Source organism: Vicia villosa, unplaced genomic scaffold (genome assembly GCF_029867415.1).
Source record: "Vicia villosa cultivar HV-30 ecotype Madison, WI unplaced genomic scaffold, Vvil1.0 ctg.001217F_1_1, whole genome shotgun sequence".
Classification (NCBI taxonomy): Eukaryota; Viridiplantae; Streptophyta; class Magnoliopsida; order Fabales; family Fabaceae; genus Vicia; species Vicia villosa.
In genome coordinates this window covers 551,884-560,000 of record NW_026705539.1, presented here as the reverse complement: position 1 = coordinate 560,000, position 8,117 = coordinate 551,884, and the positions used below count along the sequence as shown (strand labels likewise).

At 46.1% G+C, this 8,117-nt stretch overlaps 1 protein-coding gene across 1 annotated transcript in view; it reads left to right on the top strand.

Moving 5' to 3' along the window:
* The window catches only part of LOC131634064 (NADH-ubiquinone oxidoreductase chain 6), an 18,509-nt gene extending 18,456 nt beyond the window's left edge, over nucleotides 1–53 (top strand). The window contains exon 1 of the mRNA XM_058904745.1: nucleotides 1–53. This exon is cut by the window's left edge and continues 18,456 nt beyond it. The gene's annotated coding sequence lies outside the window, so the exon portion shown is untranslated.
* The last annotated feature ends 8,064 nt before the right edge of the window (nucleotides 54–8,117 follow it).

Sequence of the window (8,117 nt, the reverse complement as noted above, 5' to 3'; positions counted from 1 at the left end):
GGTTCCCGTTCGCCTGCCCCCCTCAGAGTCCATTAGTGGGTAGGGTGGTCAACTTAGAGGGCGCCCGCCTCCTCTTCAGACGTGTCTTCGACAACCTGGCGGTTGTTCGGTCTCCGCTTTTGGAGGCGGGAGTGCTTGGTCGCTGGGGTTTCCTTTTCCTCAACCAATTCGGTTGTGTCAGCCCTGAGATTGGTTGGTCTAACATTTATTTTATGAGCAGGCTGGCTGGACAAAGATGGATGGAAGGTAAGATAGATTTGAGTTCAAGTGGCACAGGACCTTCGATCGACCATGGGGCGTATTCTACCCTTACCGAATTAATTCTATTGAAGCGTAACGTAAAACTTCTCATGTTGCATTTCTTTGGTTTGGAAGTTCCAGAATGTTGTCTGTGGATTTCTAACAAAGGAAAGCCCCCCTTTTCTTTATGCCATTTGATTAATGAAAGTTCCGTGCTGCTCGCCACTCCCCGAGGCCAAGGACGGGGTCGAACCGTCATTCCAGGATTTGCAGTCCGATACATTTCCATTATGTTACCCAGCCAAACCCGCCACCTCGTGTGCCAAAGTCAAACGGTTGTTCTTCCTTCCCCGCTCCCTATTTTTATACATATGCGGTGGCGGGCGGAGCACTCGATATGACCGGCGGCGGGTTACCATAGAAGAGGGGACAACTTCTTTCTCCCTTGCCTTGCTCCATTTTCCTTTTCTGATTTTAAGTAGCAAGCCACTCCACTACTGGTACAGAGGCCTGAAGTTTGCTTCCTCCATATGTTAAGGCAAAGAACATCTAGAAGCTAGCTTTTGTCTTGTAAGCTACCATGCCTAATAATAATAATAATATAATTTAATTTTGCTTACCAAAGCAAAGTGGTATTACTAAAAAAAAGTAAATAAGCAACCAGTTCCGTTCCAAGTGACATGGCTTTTCACTATTCCTTATTCCTTTCCAGAGAAGCCCATCCAGCCCAGCGGATCCATTGTTTATGCGGCAGTGCGATGCTGCTGAAAAACGTAAGCCCTTAGGTATAGGTTGGGGAAAACTCCAAACAAAAAAGGGCCTTATTCTTCCTTATATTAAATATAAGTTTTAGAAAGGGGCATCCCTACCCCCTAAATTACAAGCTAGCGCGCAACGGCTTTTCAGCCGTTGTTGCTTTTTTTTTTTGCAGGCTCGAAAATATCTCTTTCGCCTCTCCTCCCTGTCTCCATTCTGGTTGATTCGCTTCTTCCTTCGCGCAAGCGCTTGGTTCGCCCCTTTTGTGTTGCATTTTTTTGTGATCCCCCGCTTCAGTTTGCGTTTTTCGGATAGCCGGGATCCGACGTTGATTTCCTATTTATTTAAATGTCAGCTCCATGTTTTGGGCGGCCCATCTGGTTAGTTCAGCTATCACTGCTGGAAGCCCCTGCGGTTGTTCGGCTGCGTACTCCCCGTTTGCGTATCTCACACTCCCAAAGCATCTTTTTTTTTCAGATTTATTCCGGTCGGCTTCGTGCAGATAGATGTTTGCCGGGGGGGATTGGTGCTCCTGAGGTATGCCCTTCCGGTGGGTTGTTTTGTTATATTTTCTGTCTATTCCATCCAGTGCCCGCACTGCGTCATAAAATCTTCGTCTTCGATCTCTCTTCGCAACGCAATAAATAAGTCTAACAGTTTCTCTCGGCATCTGTCTTTTAAGTCATTGATCTCATATCTATAAGCAGGGGGGTCTGCGTTAACTATTAAGCCTACGCCCGTCCATTCCTTTCAAGCTTTATCCCGCCCTTAGACTCGTTACGCTTAACGCCCACTTACTTAAAGACTCGTTGGCTCCGCGCTCTATTCGGTCGGAACCCGGTTTGAGAACCTTCTCTCATAGATTCCTTTCACCAAGTCATCGCCAGCAATCAGCTCTTATCCCTTGGTGTGGTGTCAAAGGGCGAGTTCCTTTCTTGTCTTGCCCAAAAACTTGCTTTATTCTCATTGGAGAAAGACTCTCCCGCGGCAAGGTTTTACACATAGGGCCAGCTGCTTTCTTTATCTCGCTTGCCGTTAGTCTGTCTAGCGCCTTTCTTTCGGTTGGGGTCCGTCCCGGGGCTTAGACCGCTTGGGTTCTATTTTTCTCGAAGGCAGTCAACGTGTCAGCCATTCCTCTCCCATTAGACTTGTAAATCCTTTGCTCTTTTTCTTTCTCTCCCTCTACTTTATTTGACAGGGGCGGATAATACCACTCTATCAATAACAAGAATACAGTAGCAATTCAGTTTCAAATGGTTTGAGCTTGGAAGCAACCTACTATCTATAGGCTAAAACAGACTGCTATTGGCTGCTTTGCCTATCTATTCTATTATGGCCGGCTTGGAGACATCAGAGGAAGACCGTCATTTCTATCCGGGTACGATCATAGCTTCATTCATTCGTTAAACCTTGGGGTGGGGATAACCATTAGCATTGAGGTCAATCACCACACCACCTCTATCCTATCATACGACATTACATGACGCGAGAGTGCATGGTCAACACACACCTACCTAAAGCGCCTACGTTCCGCTTGCAGCCAATACAAGCACAACCTAACTTGCACGAGATTCAACAACCGAAACTACAGGTAGTCCCGAGGGGACGGCATCCTCCTATAATAGTTAGCAGTACTGAACAAGCGAGTCATAGGTCGGGGGAAAGAAAACGTCTTAAAAAAAAAAAAAAAAGGACATCGCTCTAATCCTTGAGAACTTCCTTGATGATTTAGCAATTGAGAGACGGTTGCGACAAGTAAGAAAGTGGGCCACCCGGGAACTGGAAGATAAAAAGAGTTCCTTTTGGCTTATAGAATAATATTTTTATAAATAACTAAACTCTAACTGGGCAGACCCTTAATCACTTCTAGTGGACTATGCATAGGACTACCCACGGAGCGGTTAAAAGACAGATAGTATTCCTATTGATTCTAAGGGAGAACGAAGGACGGAGTGGAGGATGGAGGCGGATCGGTTGGAACGCGGGCTAGCCGGCCGGGAGGTTCGATTCCTCCCCGATTCCTATTTACTCGATCCATTGTTCGTGCAATCTTAAGGTTCATAGTCCTTTAGCTCTTATTACAGTGGTTGACAGTGGCTTATGAAAGTGGTACCCCTTTCTTTACTTTAAACAGTGGTTTACACAGGTTGAATGATACAAGCAGGAAGCAAACAACAGGAAGAACCAGAGCGGGTGTAGATGCTCGTGAAGGAACGGGAGCTGAAGCAACAGGAATTGGTCAACGAGTAGGAAGACTTGGAAATTATTTTGAAAAAGGTGGCTAACACTAATATGCCTATCCACTACTATGGTGGTCATCATCGCTATGGCATGCACTGTGGCATGTTCTATGGTGCCCAGCCTATGCTGCTGGCCAACTACAGATCGATAGTGAGATTCTGATGCTATGCAGTTACGGATGCTCGTAATAGAGATTCTGATCTTCGTTATCGGGAGTAAGATCCAGAATTAACTTCAAGTAGGGATCCTAGTGCTAGTTATCGGGGTTCTGTCTTTCGTGATCGTTAGGAAGAGCCGGATGCTAGTGATCTATATTTTTATGTTTGGGATCGAAAGATTCTGATGTTCGTAAGCGAGACCCAGATCCTCCAGTAGCACCAGCAACAGCAAATAAGCTACCACCTGATCTTGACCCTGACAGAACGGAATTCAAAGTTGAAGAAAAGTAATGGTTGAAGAACCTCGTCTCACATCTCTTCCTGGCCAAGGTGGGAAAAGCACAACTCCGTCCAGTATCTTTCCCTGTTCCGATATAGCAAAATATCCCACCCAGTAGAAGTGTGGATGGACCGGCGTGGATAGGGGAATGTCCCACCATCATATAGTCCAATTCCTTTCCAGTGCCAGCATTCCAGTGTACGCATATCTAGGCGCAGTTCCAGTAGATGACCTTGTTGATCCGGGACCAGAGCCTGTTGACTAAGTAGCAGATAGACCCTCGGAGGGGACGCCCGCAGCAGAGTCAGCAGAGAGAGCAGGGGCAGGAACATAACAAGCTCCATAGCCGGTTGTTAACCTAATAGCATGATGGGCATAGACAGTACCATAGGTTGGTTCCAGATCGAGCTATTAAAGCACCTGACGGAACGGAACCTAAAATCTGGTAGAGGAAAAGGCAGGAGTCTATTTAGTAGACTTAGTTGCGTATGTTTAGTAAAGAAAAGCCCCGTGAAGCTACGGGCTTTCCCTCTGTCTGGCGCGCATCCTTCCCTCCCCTCCTTTCTATCATTAGAAGCAAAGAAAGGCAGGAGCTGGTTTTTAGTCCCAAGTAACAGATTGAGTAGCTTTTATAACCAGCATCTAAGTAACTTCCAGATCTATAGTCACCATCAGTGTTAGATCCTCTAGGTGCAGGGGAAGCAAGCACCTAAATTGGTGCCTCTTCCTTTCCAGCTCCTCTAGTAAAGAAAGGATAACCTCCGCCCAATAGAGCCTAGCCCGAGAGAGGACTTCTCCAGTGTGGATCGAAATGGTCTCGCGAAGCCGGTCCCCGGACAGCCAACCGAAGACTCTCAGAAAAAACAACCTTGACATGACCTCAGAATCAGAGATCAAGAGAGAACTAGTGATCAAGAATGACTCGATCCCTAACTGACAGATTCGATGACGAGAGTTTCAGATTCAGGAATCGAAAAATTCGTGACTATAGATAAGAATTCGGATATGCTGAACATCTTAGTCTGAGTATGCCGGGTATGTCTTTGCCCAGTGGATTGGAGAATCAATAGAGCTCGTGGTTGATCTTCCAAATCCCGATCCGCTTCTTCCCCTTTTTCATTGTATTAAACCGGACGCTAGCCCATTATATGAGAACCTGTCGATGGTTTAGCTGCGGAGATCCTTCACCTTTTCCATTGGTCTTTGCTCCAAGCTTGAACAAGGGCTTTCTCTCTGCTTGAGTGGCTTGAAGCTACAACAATCAAGGCTGGGCCTTTTATTGCTCTTCTCTTGTCCCCTCGGGCTTATTATATTAAATTAAGGCAAGCGGTGGAACTGGAAAACTATCAATGCTTTTCTCCCTGTCTTTCCACTCATATAATTAAAAAAGAATTAATCTCGGATACGTCTTATTCCGTGATCCATTTAATGAATCATTAGAGTGCGCGTTGCGTGAGGAGTTAAGGGCTATTCCAGTCGATTGATCCTCCGCTTCTGGCCGTCTCGCTCCCATCGCTTTGTTGGCTGACAGCCCCTATCGCTAATCAGAGAGAGGTAGCGAATCTAATGTTGTGGCGGCCTTGAGCTCTTATTCTTTCCGCCCTCTTCTCTTTGCCGCAGCTATTCCATCTGGTGGTATACTAGAGTCTGCCTAAAGGCTGCTCTTCTGCCTGACCCTTAAGTAAGGGCGGTGGAACTCTTATACTTCCTTTATCCGCTATCGCTATGTCACAAAGTTGGGTAAGCAGTAGAACTCGTTGCCCTTTCTTCCACGCTAGAAGTGAAAGCCCAGCCAAGTTCTTGGAGAATCTATAGTTTATGGTGTTGGGCGAGATGGGGAGAAAACTCCACTCCTTGCTTCAGCCCTTCTTCTCCCACAGACAGACCTGGGTGGGGATCTCTACTCGAATAGAAGGCGCGAACTCATCGATGCTATGACAGCCCTTCCTTGCCTAACCGCAGCTGTTTTCTCAGGTCGAGTTGAGGGCTTGAGCTTCTATGATTCCTGTATTGTAGCTTTTGCGCCGGCTGTCTTATTTCTTTAACAAAAAGAAAGGCCAGTTCTTGTCTAATCGATAGTGGCTCGTTCCTCTGATTATGGTTGAGCTGCCACTGATTGACTAACCTCAGTCAGGATCTCTGATCCCTACGACATGATCTCAGGTTCTTCCTCGGCCCCTTTCTTCTGTCTTTGACTTTGTGCTTTTTCTGTCCTAGGTAGGCTTCTCTTCTCGCTACTCCAGTCTAGTGGGGAAGGTCTGTTGGATTGTGGTGTTATGACTAATTAATAAATAGCGTATATCAAAGTGATGATATGATGCCCAGGCTAGGAACTGCTGTTATTCATAGTAGGGTGCTGTTCCCTTTCCCGAAAGAAAGAGAAAGATCCCGAGAAAAAGGAAGTAGGCTTCGGTTCAATCTGGGATCGAACTATCCTCTTTCTTCTTTTCCTTCCTGACGTGAACGGCCACTATTTATACTAGATTGTGGGGGTATCGTGAGTGCGGAGCCTGGGGAGTACGAATTCAGTGCCATTCCGAAGAGATGGTGATAGGGAAGCAAGATATGTTAAGTATAGAGAGTAAGCCGGACCAAAATCTTACTGTTTGTTTTTCGCTACGCTCCTGGTGAAAGCGTAATTCGGTACGGTAGAAGGGTCTTGGCTTCTTTTCTCGATCTTCTTTCGAAAACTAGGATCAGTCATGGCAAACTCCGGTTGCAATTTGTCAATAAGAAGCTGCATTTGAGGTGGAAGTCAGACTTCTGTGCTGTATGACGAGGAAGACGTGGGTCGCTCTTCAGCAGACCCCGCCATTCGATCAAGGGCTTTCCTACACAAGTGGCCTCAACAAAGAGTTTAACCTTGTTTTCGGGGAGCTGGAGCTCAGCTGGTTAGAGCAAAGGACTGAAAATCCTTCGTGGTTCGATTCCACTCCGAGTGAATAAGTTCCAGGAAAGGCGGGATGCTAATCAAATTACTCGATGAAGACTCACTTTCCAGCGAACCTACGCCCGGTTTGAAGCTGTGTATTAGGGTAGGGATTTACTTTATCTTCCGTCTGACTAGAAGGTAGGACAGTCTTGTCTATTTACGACTGTGATTTCTGCCTAGCTTGCTCAGTTAAGTATACTTTAGGTTCAAGCAAGGGGTCAGTAGGAATCTGACTCCACATCGCTAACAAGCCTGTGATCTTTTAGCGTAGAAAGAAGTGAATGGCGTGGCAGTGAGGACTTTACTTAAGCATAGAATATGAATGCTTTGGCTATCCTATCCTTTCACTAAGATGCTTTCGTCCCTCGCTTCATTCTTTCCTATGATATCCCCAAGAGCTGAGTCAATAGCACCTGGGGGTATGCCCTTAACAAACAGTGGATAGGCAAACAAAGTCAAGCAGTAAAGGAAGAAGGTATTGCATTGGAAGAATGCCCGGGCCTTGACTTACCTTTCCTTTACTTTAGGCATAGCATTCGCCTATTTCCGCGAAAGCCTGATCCGTGCGCCGATCCTTCTTTCTATAGTAGGAAACAAGATCGCAAGGGAATCACAAGTTCCATGGGTAAACCTAATCCGGGTATACCTAGCCAACAACCAACATCAGCTTCTAGGGAGAGTATACTTCGCCAGGTTCGACTTGCCGGATCATAGACTATGTGAATAAAGTCCTATGGGTGACTATGTATGGCAGTGCCGCCCTCGTCCATCTACTAAGAAGGAAGCTGACTCTTTGTCAAAGAATTCAAGATCCGGGGCATCCACTTCGGGTTCATATTTTCAAGTCTGTTGACCAACTGTGTAATCTAAACTAGATAGAGGATTTGCAGTGGGCTCTTTCTTTTAAGTTTGGCAGATTCGCCTTTAGATCAGTCTCTATTATCTAACCCGCTTCTTCCTACTAAGCCAACTCTCTGATTGAAGAAAACTCTTTTCTTTGCTCGAGATTAGCAATATGGAAAGTCTAGCAAGAAGGGTTTTTGAATAAATTAAGTTAAGACAGCGCTCCTGCCGCAAAAGAAGAAGTAAAGGGCTTCTCCCTCGGGTCAACACCAAGGCAAGATCGATGCTTATAGCCTTCGTGAAAGACGTCCAAAAGCATCACTTCTTCCTCTATAAGATCTGCTGCGGATGATATAGCTGCTCCTAGTCCGACAACTGGAGCAAGAACCAAGGATGGCACGTGCTTTCCTAAATCCATTTCACCGGGTGTTCACTCAAACTCCTTAATCATTGAATCCGGATCGGAAGGTGACTCCCCTAAGGCCTAAGGCTTACTCAGGTAAGACTTATTCCTTCTCCCCTTTCATGCTCTAAGCGGGAGGCGGGTCGGCGAAGAAATAAATGGCAATAAAGCCATCTCCGGTAGTCAATAAAAGCTGATCTACGACAAGCCTTCATCAATAGTTCAGCAACCAGAGCTACTAGGCTAGTCAAGACAAGGCTAATT